Raw genomic sequence first — 17,312 nt, 5'->3', positions numbered from 1 at the left:
TAACAATTATTAGCTCTATAATTACAAGCAAATTATTTAATTTCTCTTGTCCTTCCTTCTGGAAAACAGTAACAATGTGTTTGTACAGAGAGGAGGGGAAACTGCAAAGGAAACGGAAAAATAGCAGCCAGAGAGGTGGTTCTGTCAGAAGGCTAGAAATCAGTTTCGGAATTACAAACGATAAAAGGTTGGACTCAGGAGCCTAGAGATTCGTGAAACATTAAAAAGCACAGCGAAGCCAAACTCACACACTGGAACACCTCTTCTGGAGCACTGGAGCACAGTAGGGGCCATGAGGCTGGGCGCTACACTTTGCCACAGCCGTGAACCAGAAGGTACACTATCTGCAGCAGATTATCAGTGAGAGGCATTTCTGTGGGCTTGGGAGGCAGAGGAGAAACAGATGTTGTTACTTCTCCTCCGTGGGAGAGTTATAGCCACCTCTAGCATTCACTCGCAAATCACTACTTCAAGCAGCGGGTAAGTGTGATCATTGTAAGAGGTTTTACAACTTGCTAATGTTTGGGTGATGCAATGTAATGTGCTCACTGGGACACAATACGTAACACCTACGGGTTAAAGAAGAGGTTGAATCTGGCTCAGCATTTAAATGGTTCGGTCCATGGCTGGCTAGTTCCAAGGCAGAAACATCACGGTGAAAGGGCATAGTGGAGTAAGCTCATGGCAGCCAGGAATCAGAGCAGGGAACACTGACAAGAGGAAGGGGCCGGGGACCAGATATAGTCCCCAAGTTCAAGCCCCATGTTCTTCCCCAGCCACACCTAGAACTTTGCTTTACTAGGCATTTCTCAAGCTAATTGAGTTGACAATCAAAATTAATCACACCTAATTTTCTGAAAGATAGCAGTAAACCTGAGGGCAGTTTTCCTTTCTCTGTATTTTTCAGTGGATTTGTGAAAAAGCATGACGATGTAAACATCTTCCCATTGCAGACACCTGAGGCAATGAACCCTTTCCTGCCCAAACATCAACTTAAAGATTTCTGGAAACAATTTTTCAGTGTTCTTTCTTAACTATCTTCTCTTAACCATTAAAAGTTGGAGACTCAGGGCTTTGTCCTGGACTCTTTCCAAGCTGTATTCCCTAGATAAATTCATTCAGCTCTCAGTCTTTAATATTTTCTAAAGTCCAACAACTTCCCAAATTATATCTTAAGCTCAGAGTTCCCTTGTGGATACTAATCCATATACTGTATCTGATTTACCTAGCATGTCCACACTACTGTTTTAAGAGCTCCTCAAATTCAGTGTATTTGAAACTAGACTGGTGCTGTCTACGGCCATACCACCCTGAACGCGCCCGATCTCGTCTGAAACTAGACTGGTGATCTTCCCCACGGCCTTAACATCTTACCACCTTCTACTTTAGAGTTTTCTTCCCAGGAAAGTGAACTCTCAACTCTTCGTGTGGCTTAGGCTAGAAATGTGAGCATCATTCTGGACTCGTCCCTTTCCCTCAGCCCCCATAGGCAGCCAGTAACCAGTCCTGTAGATTCCTCCTTCTTGTGTCATGACCCTGATGCCTTCTCTCTGTTCTCACCACCGCAACTTTCTGTGGGGTTAGCTTGAGAAGAGGAGCCCTCTTACTGGTCTCCCTACCTCCATGTCCTATCACTTCCATTCATCCTCCACCCCTGGACCAGTGATCTTCTGATAATACAAATTAGACTGTGTCATTACTTTATTTGAACCCCTTGGTGGCCTTCTGTTGCCCGTATTGTAGATGTGCATTCTACCCTGCCTAGCCGGGCCCTGAGGAGTTCCTTCCTTGTCCCCGGGACCTCCTCCCAGTAGTCTTGTTCTCCCTTTCTGCTGTTTTCATGCTGAGCTTGCCTAAAACATGTTTTGCTTTTCCTCCACCAAATCCTGGATCCTCCTTTGGTCTCAGCTTAGAGACCTCTTCCTTAATTCACTGAGTTAGAGTAGGTCTCTTGCTACTCACTAAAATAACAACACCTACCTCTTTTTGGCATTCATCACTTACATAAGCTTTTGGAAGTCTTTTTTTTTCCTGCTAGAATATAAACTATATGAGGGCAAAAAACCTTTTATGTCTTGTTCTTTATTATAACCTCAGTTTCTGGGGCAAAGAAAATATTGAATAAATATTTGTTTAATATATATTCAACTAATAGTAAATAATAAGTGGTCATTCTTTCTTCTGTCCCCGTTTATCCCCTCCTTTTCCTTCCTCTCTCCTCCCTTTCCTTTCCAAGGCCGTCGGCCTCAGACACAATGCCTGCTGTTGTTTTTCCTCCCTGTTCTCTCTGCCTTTGTCTTTACCTTTTTCTCTCCTCGTCTCTTCCATCCTAGGGCAGCCAGTGTTCACTTGGGCATTAGTGTACGTAAGTTCAGATTGTGTCTACTGTCCTGTCATTCTTTTTCTTGGGTTTCTCTAATAATGAAATTATCTGTCAGCCTCTCAGGATGCCCCGTAGGTGAGGTTAGAAAGGATAGATTTCCAGTAGAGCACAGATATATCTCTCTGAAATAAAACTCTAGGTTTCTTGGGGCCCTGTCTTTGTGTTGAAGGCCCAGTTCCCCAAATCCAGGAACTGGACATCAATCAAATCTTGCTGTTCACCTTAGAGCAAAGACAAGAATAGAAATATAACTTATTTTTACCCTCTCAGTTCCAAAATTAAACATTATAGGGTTAACAGAATAGGAAAAGTAGTGGATCACTTAGAAAAGAGAAGTAACATATATACTGCATACTGAACCATCTGAGAGCTGAAATAGTTAAGCCTAAGCATTCTGACAGCCAAGGCAAGAAGAGAAGCTATATAAACAATAATTCTCACTGTCAGAAAGAAGCAAGCATAGCTATTAATCAGAGGAAGAAACATTGCCTTAAATTCTTACTTTCTTACTATATATTTTATGTATTGCATACTATATATTCCATTCAACTTGATATGCATTGTACCACACATTCTATGTACTATACATTCTATTCAATTCCACAAACATCTTTCCAGAACCTTTACATGTTGGGCATTGTACTAGGTACTAAGGGTCCAAGGACAAACAAGACATCCTATCATTCTTACAAATGTGATCAGAATGATTTAAAATTCAGGTATCCTATGGATTTGTTTGGTTTTATATATATTTTTGTTTTATCTATATATTTTTGTTATATATATATTTTTTCTTATATATTTTGGTTTTATATATATTTATATTATATTATATTTATGTTTTTGTTTTATATATGTATTTTTGTTTTATATATATATTTTCTCCCAAGCACATAGAACTGAACTTATACATGGTCTGAATGACCATGTCCTTTTCTCTACCTTTTACTGATTCCTAGGTTTCTCTACAGTACAGCTCAAGAAATCATATTTTGTTTGTTTCCTTTCTTTTGAGACAGAGTTTTGCTAAGTTACTCAGGCTGGTTTTAAACTAGTGATCTTTCTGCTTCGGCCTCCTGAGTAGCTGGTGGCAACCTGTGCCACCACATTTGGATAATTCTACTTTTTTCTGTCATTTGGTTTATTTTTGTGATTCGAGGGATGAAACCTAAGGCCTCATGGGCACTGAGTCACTGAGCTACACCCCAGCCTCAGGATAATTTTTGAACATGTAAATGGTCACATCATGACTTTACCTATGATGCTTGCCACTCCCCATTGCTTTGGTTCCAGGACTCTTTCTATGCTGGTGGAAGAAAGTAGCTTTGGGTGGGATGGATCGGTGGGGTTATCATGTGATTTTCTGGAAGAGACTAACTTTTCAAAAAGGATGAGCTTCCTGAATATAAGAGAACAGGAAGAAAGAATAGAAAGGGGAAATAGTTACACTCCAACAAGTAACTTTTCTTCTCTAGTTTTCCCAGGTGCTGACTGAATTTCTACCTCACGTGGGGTCTGGGTCTGCATATATGCATAAGGCTTGGAGTTCCCTCCTCTCTTCATGCTGACGGGTAGCAGGGTCCTTCTCTTCACCACCTCACAACTCACAGCTTCCATCGGAGTTCTTGCTGATCTCCTGGAGCTTAGATCTTAGTCAATCCTTTCCTGGCAAACCACAAGCTGCATTCGACATTTTCAACTATAGGCAGGTAAGTTGCAACCCCATGTATTTCTTTTTTGAGTCCTCTGCCAGGAACCCAGTGATGATGAATCTGAGGAAAACGATCCAAAAATGAGAATACAGTAACTCTCCTTTGTGGTCCTGCTTTTATTGTGTGAAAATCTTGTTTCTACCCACTCTACCACTTTGTACTCCATTTGTGACTTCTGGGACCCTCCTACATTTCTGTGAAATAAGACATTAAACTGAGACTCTCTTAGCCTCAGTTTAGACTGAGGATCCAAAACAGTATGGTTGCCTCACATACCAAAATAAAACACTGGATTATCCAAGCAGGGTATGCAATGTAGGAAGGTTTGCAGCCTTCAGATAACCAAGGGAGAAGTGGGAGACAAGAGCGAGATTTTCCTGGGAGAGAACTGTTAGCGTGCTATGGGCCTCAGGCTCCTCCATGGAGGAAGACTGGTAGTGATTCCCTTCTTATTAAGCCTGGTGGGAAGAGCGTCAAGGAAAACAGAAATATTGTTAGTGTCCTCCTGAGTCTGTGAAGACACCAAGGCTGGCACTAGACCTCAGACCAAGAAGCCTAAGATTTGCAAATCAGTAGGACCTCAACAGAAAACATGTGTGGAATAAAACTAGAGGCTCAGAGGGTGAGGTGGAGGAGGAATAGCTTTCTACAAAGGGACTGGAAATGAGAAATTTCAGAAAATAAAAAGAGGAGGGTATTGATCTGAAGATAACACTAAAGTGTTCCAGATAGAGGAAACTTTACAGTCAATACCAATATACTTTATCCAAATGTTTAAACATTAGACAAAAGCAAGCTTCACTGATGCCATTCAAATGAGACCTTGCAGCGCCTGAACCCCTCCCATGCCCCCTGCCACCATGTCAACCCAGGCGTGGTCTAGACAGTGGAGGAGATGGCTAGTAGCTAAGGAAGCCAACCCCACTCCCCAGTTTCCACCTCAAGCTTCCCACCTTCAGCAGTCCAAATCAAAGAGGAGAGAGGTTGGGTTTTGAATGAAATTGAGAGATTTTGCTATCTAAGAGTAACTGAAAAAAAATGTGCCTAAAATCTTATAAAGGGGCAGGGGAAGGTCTAGCTCTGAGAAGTGGGTACCTGCATAGTCAGCATGGGAAGGAAAACTTTATCGTTATTGCTCCCACATCTTGCTTATGCATTGTGTGCTTGGCTGGGCTCAGCACTTGGTGTATAATCCTTCTCCACTACACATGGTGCCATTCTTGACATCTGCAACATCCCAGCTGTGATAGTTTGGATGGTTGCTCAGCAAATACTGCCTTTCCCCTCCACTGAGGGCAGAGTAAACATCTCTGAAAGATTGGGTCTGGGCTTGGTATGCAACTTGTTTTGATCAACATAAACGTGAGAACATGGTGAATATGCTTATACCATTCCAGTTTGGCTCTTGCCATGATATGCTTGAGATGAATGTGCCCCAAGTAGCGAATGTCCCTTTAGCCCAGGCCTTGGAACAAATACATGTGCAGAAGATTTGAATCAAACCAAATGGATCCGCTGTGGGGCCCAACTTAGATAAGCCAACTGACCTGCACTTTGGTGAACATGACAGTAAATGTACGTCGGCAGATTTTGGGGATATGTATTACATGGCATGGTTGCAGTTGGAGTTGACTAACATATATAGAAATGCTACGGCCTTTTAGATTTTGAACCTCTTTGATCTTACTTACTTTTTTTTCCATGTCATCTCATCTATCATGGTCATATTCTAGGCTCTGTTACTGTCAATAACAATTCCACTTTGTATACTGATCTTAAGACTATCACTCTGACCATCTTCTTTCAGCTCACTTACTGCATTATCTCTACTCACATACCAATACCTTATGTGACCTCCAGTCTCTTCATGCTGCCACCTTTTCACACTGTAGCCCCTCTACCATTTTCTCACTTCCTGTTGAACCCAGCTTAAATGTAATGGCCCACCACAGTTATCACTCCCTTATGAAAGAATAAAAACTAGCACCTACATAGGGCTAACAACATGCTAGGTACTGTTCTAAATATTTTACATGTAGTCTTAACTTGAATTCACCCCCAAACTGAGCTTAAGCAAAAGACATAGAAGGAACATTTGAGAAATGATCCCAGAAAATAAATATAAGGGACAGGAGGCGGTGAAATACAGAAGGAGGGAAATCCAATGCAAGGATGGTTTAATAGCTAGGCTACTACCATGACAACTTTTTGTAAGGCAAGAAGCCTTACAAAAATGCTCCTCAGAACTATTTGCCCAAGACAAAATGGGGACATGACTTCTTTTCCTCACAGGAGAGCTCAGAGCTTTTGTTCCCTTATGTGTCTAGATTGTTCATGTCTAGAGCTCTGGAGTTTAGAATGGGGTTCCCAAAGGTGTCCTATATTGTGGCATCAGAGAAGCACTGGGGCAGGAAGCAATAGTTAGGAGGAGATCAGAAGTGAGGCATTGTTGAGTTGTTTCTAGGTGAAGTTGGTCAAAACCTGAAGGGACTTGGTCACTGCAGCAGTACCCAGAGCAAAGAAAGGGCCTCAAAGGACTTGGAGTGATGTCACAGGTAGCTACACCATTAACTGGGACCATTACTGACCCTATTTTTCACAATGGAGAAGTGAGGTACAGAGACACTAAATAACCTCCCAAGGATGTGTAAACAGTACAAGGCAATACTAGCTCCAAACCCAAACAGCCTGATCCCAGAGCCTGTGTCTTCAGATACTACTGTCTATATCTCTCAACATGAGCAGATCACCAATTTCTTGGTCCATTTTTCTCCCCATTCCTCCCTGTCAGGAAAATGACCTTCTAAGTTTTAACACCAAGTTAGATAAAGCCATCAGAGGCATCCAAAATTCACTGGGATATCATTTTAAATATTTGTAAGAGTTACATTATCCAAAGAACTTGGAATACTGAAAGATTCTATCAAGTTAGAAACAAAATATATTTAGGTAATTTAAGAGTCCTTACAAATTTGAGGGTCTTTTTATTTTGTCTTTTTTGAGACATGGTCTTGTTATGCAGTTCAGGCTGGCCTTGAGCTCACTTTGTAGCACAGGCTGGTCTCGAACTCACAAAGATCCTCCTGCCTCAGCCTCCCTGAGTGCTAAGATTACAGGCATGTGCCACTGCTCCTGGCTCAAGGGTCTTTAGAGTTAAAAAAAAAATTACATTTCTCAAGATATAAATCAAATGATGAGCAGGGTAGACTTACAGCCCTCTAGGGGAGGTGAAAACCTAGATGACCCATGAGACTGCTCCCTGAGACAAAGCTTACCCCTCATTTCTAATATGTCTCTCTGGGCCTTCTCATGTTCACAGGGCAATATTGCTTATTTTAGAAGATTCTTCATAGTTCCACCACAAGGCCTACTCACATAGCTGTCTTTCTGGAATGAACTGCTCCCTAACACTTAGAATAAATGTTGATGCTTGGCTATTTCTCTGATCTATCACCACACCATGCTCCAGCAATGAGGGCATTTTTTTCTGTTCCATAAACACTCAAACTTGTGTCAGCCTAAAGTCTTTAGGCTTGCATTCCCCCTGCCTGGAAGTCTCGCCCTAATCATCACAAAGATGACTTTGAGCATGTAGAACTCAGCTCAGATACCAGCATTCCACACCTTTCCCTGACCACCTATCTGAAGCAGAATACTCATTCCATACTCCCTGAACGTATAGGGTCTGTCCCTAGCTTAGAACAATCCCTGTGGTGGTCGGCTGATGCTTAAATTCTGTAGTGTTCAAATTCTCTCAGGTCTGTGAGGTCTTAGCTGGAGGACCAAGAGAAGTATGTCTGCTTTGCTTTATTTAGTTTCTTATGTTATACAATGCTATTATTTAATAGTTTATCCTGCTATTATTATTGCACATTTACATACTGGTCAATAGCCTGAACACTACTCTTCTACCCTTTCATTCAACTTTTGACTTCCATCCTCTCTGGTCCACATTGCACTGGATGATAACTGTGGATGACCCAAACCCAACTCATGCCGTTCGGGAGCATGCTGCATACACTGCTGGTCACACCTTCGAGTGCAGTGGCTGCTTGACATCCTCTACCTCCGTTCAGCTCTCTTCTACTGAAATGCAAGCTCGGCGGTCAGGGATTTTGTCTGGAGAGTTACCGCAACGCCCCCGGAACCCAGAGCATTGCAGGCATGGGACTTCTTGGATCAGTCACTGAGAAATTAAATCAGTGAGTACTATGGGCTGCAACAGGCAGCTTGTGCACTGGCTACCGTGTGTGGGATGCCCAAGGACCAAGACAAGTTGAAGACCAGCTCTAAGCAAAACTAAAATGCAGTTATCTTTCATTTGATTTTTTTCTCAGCAATTGACTTTTAGAATCAAGAAACAGATACTATGAAATGAGCAAATATTTATTTTTTCAGAAAACCTCAAAACCTCAGAATATTTTTAGACAGCTTTGCTGATATAAAATTCTTATACCAGGGGCTGGGGATATAGCTCAGCACACAGGGCCTTGCTTGGCAAGCTCAAGGTCCTAAGTTTGATTCTCTAAACAAACAAACAAACAAACAAAAAAACAACTCTTACACCATACAAGTCATCCACCTTCAGTGTGCAATTTGGTGTTTTTTAAAAGAATATTCATGGAGTTTGCAACATCATTACTATCAAATTTTAGAATATTTCCATCTCCCTTACAAGAAACCAAAACTCACAAGTAGTCACTCACCATTGTCCTCTCTCTCCAGTCCCTGGAAACTACTAGTTTGCTTTGTTTCTATGGACTCATTTATTTTGGGTGTTTCACATAAAGGAGATAATACTGTATGAGGCTTTTTGTGACTGGCTTCTCTCATTCAGTTTAATGTGTTCATGGCAATCCAGGCCAGAGTGTGTTTCGAGGGTTGTTATGCCCTTACGCTTTTGCACTCTCCTACTTTCCCTCCAAAACTCCCCCTATTACATTGTATTGCTGCTTGCTCTATCATTTTCTTCTCACCACCATGCAGGGCTTTTTCATAGTGTCCCTTGCTGACAGTGTGCACTGTCAGCTGGTCCTCATGATGATTTTCCTCTTGTGCTATCAGATTCGGAAGCCCCCCAAGACAATCAAACCTCTCAGAAGCTAAATGTGAACTGCATTCTATATTTGAAATTTTGGAGGAGCTGAAACATCAGGCAGAGAGAGCCAAGTGGAATATCTGTGGTGGGAGAAAGACGTGGTAAGTATTCCCAGGATGACTCTTGGGTTTGTCCTAACAAGACTCTTATCTCTCGGCAGCCAGCGGTGACTCACTGGCTGTAACTGACAGCTGGAACAATTGTGGGTGGGAGAGAGAACCAGAAACCCAGCCAGAGACTAAACAGCTGCGTTTTGATTCTTTTCAGGGAATATGTGAGCAAATCTGATGGTTTTTATCATCAGCATCTGCTGGCCTTCCCTTCCCTCCTGGGTTGTGAAGACAGGAGCTAAACTGGTCGTCGGTTATCAGCCATCGCCTTAATCACGGTGGGCAGCACACCAGTTTCTGTTGGGAATGACCCCACTATTTTCAGCAACCTCCTGAACAAGTGCTGTTGCAGGATTAACTTTTTGGTTAAAAGCATTATTTATCTGGGGTGTTTCTCCATTTTTAGGGTCCCAGATCTTAAGAACAGAGATGTTTTGGTCAGATAAAGCAGAGACCAGTGCTGCATGCTCAGAGGTATAAGCCAGAGGTATTGCAGAGGATCTGATCTAGACATGAGATGTCAGGGCAGGCTTCCAGAGGTAATGACATCTACACTGAGATGCGGAGTGCACAGGCTGGGGCAAGGGCAGGACTTTTAGGCAGAGGAAACAGCATGTATAAGGACTCTGAAGTGACCAAGGGGAAGCAAAGTACACTCAGTTAATTGGGCAGAAAGAGATGCCCGCAGAACTATCTCCTTCCTTATGCTTGGTTTCCTAGATCAGCTCATAAGCGGAGTGCAGGAGAGTGAGATCCTGAAGAAACCACCCATTTCAAAGGACCCAATTTGGCCTAGTAAAGTAAGGGTCTGTGTACTCAGTTTTGGAACACTAAGGTCATATGAACGGTATGTGATAGATGAGAAGCCAGTGGAACTGGGAGAGATGACAGCAGGTATCAATAATAAGGGCTAACTCAGAGCTTTAAAGACTGACTCCTGAGACCCCAGGTAAATAATCTCTCATGTTTCAGTTCTTTTTATGCCTAAAATTAATTCACTTTTCTGGTCAGCATCTAACTTTTAAAAACCCAAGAGATGTGTTTTACAAATGGTGGAATGATGGCTTTTTTTTAGTTGAATATATATTTGCTGAACATAGATATGTTCATCTTTGGGCACAGATAGTAAATTCTGGGCTAATTTAATTAGTCTAATGCTGGGGACATAGCCCAGTTTAAAGTATAAGGCTAATTTACATGGTATCTTAGACTGTTTAGTGTTGCTATAACAAAATACCTGAGCTTGGGAAACTGATGGAGAAAACAGGTTTGTTTTGCTCAGAATTCTGGTGGCTGGGAAGTACAAATAGCAGCTCAGAGCCCCCTTGGCTGCGTCACAATATCACAGAGAAGTAGAAAGGAAAGCAGATACATACAGAGAGGTCACAGGTCAAGATGGGAAGCAAGAGAGAGAGGAAGGTCCAGGATCACTCTTGTATAACAGTCAACCCACAGGAACTAACCAACTCTTACCAGACTCGATCTGCTCCCTGACATCAACATTGATTCCTCCACAAGGGCAATAATCCAATGACCTCTCACCAGGCCCCATCCCTTAAAGGTCCCACTACCTCTGAAAACATTACACTGGCTACCAACCCTCTACACATTAACTTTTGGGGAACAAAACATATCCAGATCATAGCACGTGGAATTATTAGGTCAAAACAAATGGTTAAAAAACATCTGGTTTCTAATTTTAAAAATATTGTTGCTAAGAAAGAAAGCATGAGCAGAAGACCTTCTGAGCCAAAGGGTTCGGGTTGCTCTGCCAGGAAGGAAAAAGCAGCGACATGCGGGGTGCCTCCTGTCCCCCGCTGAGCCTCTTCAACATCCTCCCTAACTCCTCAGGAAGAGGAAGAAGTGCAGCTGCAGAGGGACTGATGCAGGGCCCATTTCTTCTTTCTGCCCTTTAATCTCATAGATATGAATGGGCCAGAATGTACCTGATCCCACAGACCCTCCCTGCTTAGGAGGGGCAGAAAGCCAGCAGGGCATTTGGGGTGGGGTGGGCAGGGAATACCTCTGCATTGGCAATGGAAGGGAGTTGTGATGATTAAGTTTCTGTGTCAGACTGACTTCTCAAAGCAATGCCCAGAGAGCTGGTATAACATGATTTCACGTTGTGCCTGCAGAGATGAGCACTTGATTCAGTAGACTGAGTGAAGGAGACTGCCCTTGGCAATGTGGGAAGGCTTCATTCACTCCACGGAAGCCGAAGTGGAACACAAAGATGGAGGAAAGGCGTCTTTGTCTCGTGGAGCTGGGACATCCAACTTCTGCCTTTGGACATCTGAGCTTCTGGCTCTGGGGCCTTCCCACTCCAGGACACACACTAGTAACCTCTTGCTGCTGGTGTCTTTGGCCTTGGACTGGGAGTAACACCATTGGCTCCATAGGATTTGAACTCAATTATGTCAACGTCTTTGCAGATTTTCTTCAGCTTTCAAGCTGTGTATCATGGGACCTTTTACCTCTATAATCATAGGAACCAATTCCCATAAATTCCCTCTCAAATATCTATTTAAAGATGCTCCTCAGCCTATAATGGGGTTACATCTCAATGAACCTATTTTAAGTTGAAAATAGATCAATGCATTTAATACAGCTAACCTATCAAACATCATAGCTTAGCCTAGCGTACCTTAATTATGCTTAAAACCTTTATATTGGCTTAGAGTTACCAAAGTTATCTAACACAAACCTATTTTATAATAAAGTATTGGATAGCTTGTGTGATTTATTGATACCATACTAAAAGTGAAGAACCAATTGTATGTGTATTTATTTGCCCTGCTGTAAAGTTGAAAACTTCCAAGTTGAACGTCACAAGTCAGGGACTGTCTATATCAGTTCTGTTTCTGTGGAGAATCCTGATTAATAAAAAGACTTGGAGACTGGCCTGGATTTGCAGTTAAAAATCTTTCATAGGACAATTAAAGCCTGTGCCTGATAGGGCGCCAGCTGCAGAAAATGATTCCTTCAGTCCAGGGACTTCTCAATATTCCAGGTACCATCAGGGAAAAAAACCTGTTAGTCCTTTTTTCTAGGAAAATGGGAAATGAAAAATAAATAATGTTGGGGCTGGGGATTTAGCTCAGAGGCACAGCGCCTGCCTGGCAAGCGTAAGATCGTGAGTTCAATTCCTGGTACCAGAAAACAAAAAACAAACAAAAATAAATAATGTTTCATAAAGTATTTATTTAGATCACAGAATTTTAGAACTAGAAGGAATTTTGGGGAGTCTAATTTAAATATCTCTTTTTGCAGTGGGAGGCATTGTGATGCAGAAATAAATTGGCTACTATAGTATGTCAGTGATAGAACTAAGAATTAAATTTAGGTCTATTAATTCCTAACTTAGTGCTCTTTCTATTGACCTTAATCTAAATTTTCAAAATTCTTTAAATTGTTTCCTTTACTCATATATGTCAATGTGCTTCATAAAGGGTGATCTTAGTAAGTTGCTAGGGATTATTTTATTTGTAGATAGAACCCTTGGAGATTTATTCAATCCAGGCAGGGAGACTGAGCCATTCACTGTCAGAATAGCAGGCAGAACAACTAGAGAGAAGCAGGGATTGAAGATCTTGGCTCTTGTCAAATGTAACTGGCCCCCAGTGCACTTGCACATTTAAAGAGGCTACTCCAGTGATGGCGATCCTTTTAGAGCTTTCCATGATGCAAACAGACAGCTGCGGCACCCTGCCATAGGTTCGCCACCACTGGGCTACACTGTTAAATGCAAAGAAAGGACCGGAGACTTAAAAAAACTCTGGGGTGAATACTTTCAACTAGGTTTGTGATTTTAGATAACTTATTCAGCCTATCTGTATCTCAGTTTGCACATTTAAAGATATGAGTAATATGATCACTGGTTTTCTCCAGAGGTGGTGGTCTCCAGAGGTGGTACTCTGAATCCTCCATGAGTGTGAATGAAGTGTACACCTGAAACCCAGTCCTGACAAATACACCATTAGTATTTGTTATTTGACTAAATGCCTGAGTGGAAGGTGCTAAAACGCACACTGCAGAGTGGCCAGAAAGGCCCAACAGGCAGGGATAGTGTGGCTGTTGAGAAGGGAGGAAACCAGCACTCAGGAGGCTGAGGCAGGAGGATCGTTGTGAGTTTGAGAACAGCCTGGGCTACAAAGTGAGCTCAAGGCCAGCCTGAACTGCATAGTGAGACCCTGTCTCAAAAGGACAAAAAAAAAAAAAAAAAAAAAAAAAGAAAAGAGAGAGAGAGAGAAGGGAGGAAACCAGCAAACAGGCACCTGGCTCCTTCTTTTGTGGCATGACTTTACCGGACACGATGCTTCTTATTTTCTGTTTAAAAGGATAAAGGAGGGCCCGGGGATATAGCTCAGTGGCATAAGCACCTGCCTGCCAAGCGCAAGATCCTGAGTTCGATCCCGGGTATCAAAAAAACAAACAAACAAACAAACAAAAAACCTGATAAAGAATAAGACTAATGGGAGGACTAGACAAAATAAAAACAAAGTCAAGAAAATATATTACAAAGCTAAAATGGTAAAAACTATTCTGTTAGATGACATAGTAGTTTCTTTTCAAGGACCAGGCATATCTATTTATTGTAATGAGATCACTGAAACCCGCTTCCCAGCATCTGCCTAGCCAGCATGGGGGAGCGGGAGATGTGGAGAAGGAATATTTTGAGGGAACACTGAACGTGGAGAACAGCTTGGAGGAAGGCCTCAGCTGGGGAGCTGAGGGCAGAGTGCTCTGGGCTCCTGCTGAGGTGGGTATGGGAGAGGCAAGCCAAGCTACCTGCAGGGGAGTGCATATTCCGCAGGACCCCACCGCCCTTACTCATTTATCCTCTCACTGCTGCTCTACCCAGCTCCCATGGCTGAGTTAGCTACCTCGTAACCCTGAACATTGTCCGACCGCATGACATTTTCCCAGATGCTGCCTCGGAATTCCTGCAGATATTTCATGAGAAACGAACACTCAGAAGCCTTAGAAACTGCTGACTCATCAGAGTTGCGTCTCCGGCCCCAATTTGTTCTTACTGAGCAGAATAAAAAGAATAGAAGTTATAAACCTCAGCTATAAAGCTGGGAAAGCTGATTTTGGAAGGAATATTATATGATGGTTGACCTTCAAGGGCAGTCCAGGCTGAATGGGACATAAATGTGTCACCAGCCACAGAGTAAAGGCCAATATGGCAGCATGGTTTGTGGTATGCATATGCCGCAACAGAGCGTAATAGGACAAGGTTGGTAATTTTAGTGGACACAAAAGGGCAGTGGTAACTGTAGTTTTAGAGGTAACTATAGTTTTCGTTTATCCAACAAACATTTTTACCCTTGTCTTGAGTTCCTCCCCAACTCCACAAAATCCAAATAAGAAAGGCTATTAATCAGTCTGCAAAATCCCTTCCTGCCCCGTGTTTCCCACGCTAAGCCCACACCTATGGACAGATGGTTCAGACTGGGCAAGTTCAAAGGCTCAAAGATGGAACTATACTAACTCAGGCCAGTGTTCTCCTTAGAATAGATCAGTGGGAACCAGCAGAGAGGGCTACTAGGAAAACATGAAGAACAATAAAACAAATGAGAGAGAGAGCTAGAGGAAAGAACACAGAGAAAGACAGAGACAGACAGACAGACAGACAGAGAATTTATATTGTTATTGTTACAGCTTTTGGATTTTGCTATGGTAGATCTATGTCTTGACTTCCCAGTTGTTTGAGCCAACACATTTTTCCCTTTACCTAAGATAGAGTGAGTTTCTTTCACTTATGATGAATTTAGTTGCTAAGGAGGGCCACAGGAGCAAGAGCAAGCATCACCACTGCTTGGCATACTCAGAGGTTGTAGTCGTCACTTTCCTATTGCTGGACACAATACTTGACACCCATAACTTGCAAGAGGAGCAATTAATTTGACTCACAGGTTTCAGAAGATTCAGTCCATGGTTGGTGGCTCCAAGGGAGAAATGGCAGGTGAAAGGGCATAACAGAGGAAAGCTGTTTGATGTATGGCACCCAGGAAGCAGCGAGAGAAGACACAAGCCAAGACAAAAGTATCCCTTTCCAGGTCACAGTGACCCACCTCCAATCAGGCCCCACCACCTAACAGCAAGTCAGCTACTGAACCCAGCCCTGGATAAATCTACTGATGTGCTTCGTGCCACCATAATCCACTCACATTTCAAAAACATGAGGTTTTTGGGAGACATTTTAGGTCTAAACCATAGCAGAAGTTCTTTCTATTATAATCCAGAGGTAGCTCCCCAAAGGAACTCCACTCTTTCAGACAGAAACAAGCTTAGAAATCCAAGACAATAAGGAAGAAATTCACACTGTAAATCTTTAAAGCCAATTCAACTTTTGTCTGCTTCTTCCAATAGCTGTTTATCAACAACTGTCTGTATTATATGCAAATGATAATAACTATATGATATTATTTTCACCTATCACACTAAAAAACATCCAGCAAAAACACCCAGGCTGGCAAGGGTACATCCATTGGCAAAGTGCATGTGACACCCTGCTAACGGGTACATTGACTCAGGCTTTCCGAAGGGCCACTTTTGTACTGTGTACTAAAACCTGAAAAGGTACCTATTTTTGACCCAGCAATTATGCTGCTTCAGGTCCAGTATAAATTCCCACAGACCTAGGAGGGTTTCTGTGGACTAAACTTCCAAGTTTTATATTTACTTCACTAACTACTTTGTCTCTATTATGCAGAATAATACTTGACTTAATAAATATTTGTTGAATGAATATTTCTAGAAAATGACTTGGAGAGTTAGAGAACCACATTATACTTCCTTTTTCCAGTGTTATGGCTATAAGGCACTACAAAGATTAATACAGCTTAACTCTGAATTATGCAGGTTAATAAATTTGTACAAGTAGAATGTCACAAGTTTTGAACTTGAAGATAATGCTTCTGAGATGTTTTCAGTTACTTGTATGCTCACATTTATCATGGAGAAGAGGAAACCTCTACTTTATAGATACTTCTGGAAACATTTTTTATATTGCATTAGATTAATAGATTTCATAGAGATATTGTCCTTGATTGTAATTAGAGTATCTGACGCAAGCTCTTGTGTGGGTGGCTGATCCATCAGTAGAGAGTAGACAGAGAGCTCACAATGAATGCCCATTTCAAGAGAGCTGCTGATATTTTATAGAACACCTCTGATTTTAGGTGTTGTGGATCCATAAGCCTTTTAGTTAAAAGAAATATACCTTTAATGGCAGGCTTTTAGATGGCCTAACTCCAATTCCTGGCAGAACTCCCTACTAAATGTTGAATGCCTACATTTATTTAATTTCAGTTTAAAATTTACTTGGGCACAGAAGGTGAGATTAGGTTTCTAGTTAAGGCCCTTCCATTATAGCTCTATTTATACAATGAGCTCCTGGTTGGTTTTAGGGGGTACTTTTACCTTGAAGCTTTATGCTGTTAATATTTTCTTCACTTCCCACATAGCTCTTAATATTAATCATAACTATATAGTCTATAGTTTTGAGTCAACCATTGATAAGGTTAAAGTCATTTATTTAACTTCCAAAAATAAATTTCTGGGTAGGGGAGGTGGGCAGGGAGGGAGCCTCAGCCTCTGCCGGGGTAATCTAACTAAACTATCTGTGCATGTGGAAGTCCAAGGCCAGACGTTTCCTGGTGCTTTGCCAAAGATGTCTGTTACTTTCAGGGAATAATAATAAAAACAAAACAAAACAAAACAAAACAAAAAAACCAGAAAAATCATTCTACAAGAGGGAGAAAGGAACGACAAAAATGGTCCTCTTAAAGAAATCATTACCTGATACCATTGCAGAAGAGCAACTGTATGCAATTTTTGTAGCGACTCTAAATTAAAGCAAAATACCACAAACTTCTTACAAAGCTACAAAGAATGAACAACCTGCCTGCCTCTTCCTCCACCCTTTGAATGTGCTGGTGTCAAAGATACATTTTAAAAGACTGTAGTACAGAAATAATTTCAATGTGGTGACAAAAGATCGA

The 17,312-nt window shown here is 41.8% G+C and overlaps 1 long non-coding RNA gene across 1 annotated transcript; it reads left to right on the top strand.

Moving 5' to 3' along the window:
• The first annotated feature begins 3,865 nt into the window (after positions 1-3,865).
• LOC106148994 lies at positions 3,866-11,986 on the top strand. Its single transcript, XR_001234847.1, has 4 exons — positions 3,866-4,092; positions 9,160-9,294; positions 9,461-9,581; positions 11,439-11,986. It is a non-coding gene; the product is annotated as an uncharacterized LOC106148994 (long non-coding RNA).
• Positions 11,987-17,312: the final 5,326 nt, after the last annotated feature.

The sequence above is a fragment of the Chinchilla lanigera genome, unplaced genomic scaffold (genome assembly GCF_000276665.1).
Source record: "Chinchilla lanigera isolate Chin_1 unplaced genomic scaffold, ChiLan1.0 scaffold00034, whole genome shotgun sequence".
In the NCBI taxonomy this organism is placed as follows: domain Eukaryota; kingdom Metazoa; phylum Chordata; class Mammalia; order Rodentia; family Chinchillidae; genus Chinchilla; species Chinchilla lanigera.
The sequence above is the reverse complement of the archived record's forward strand: the minus strand, read 5'-3'. Positions and strand labels throughout refer to the sequence as shown.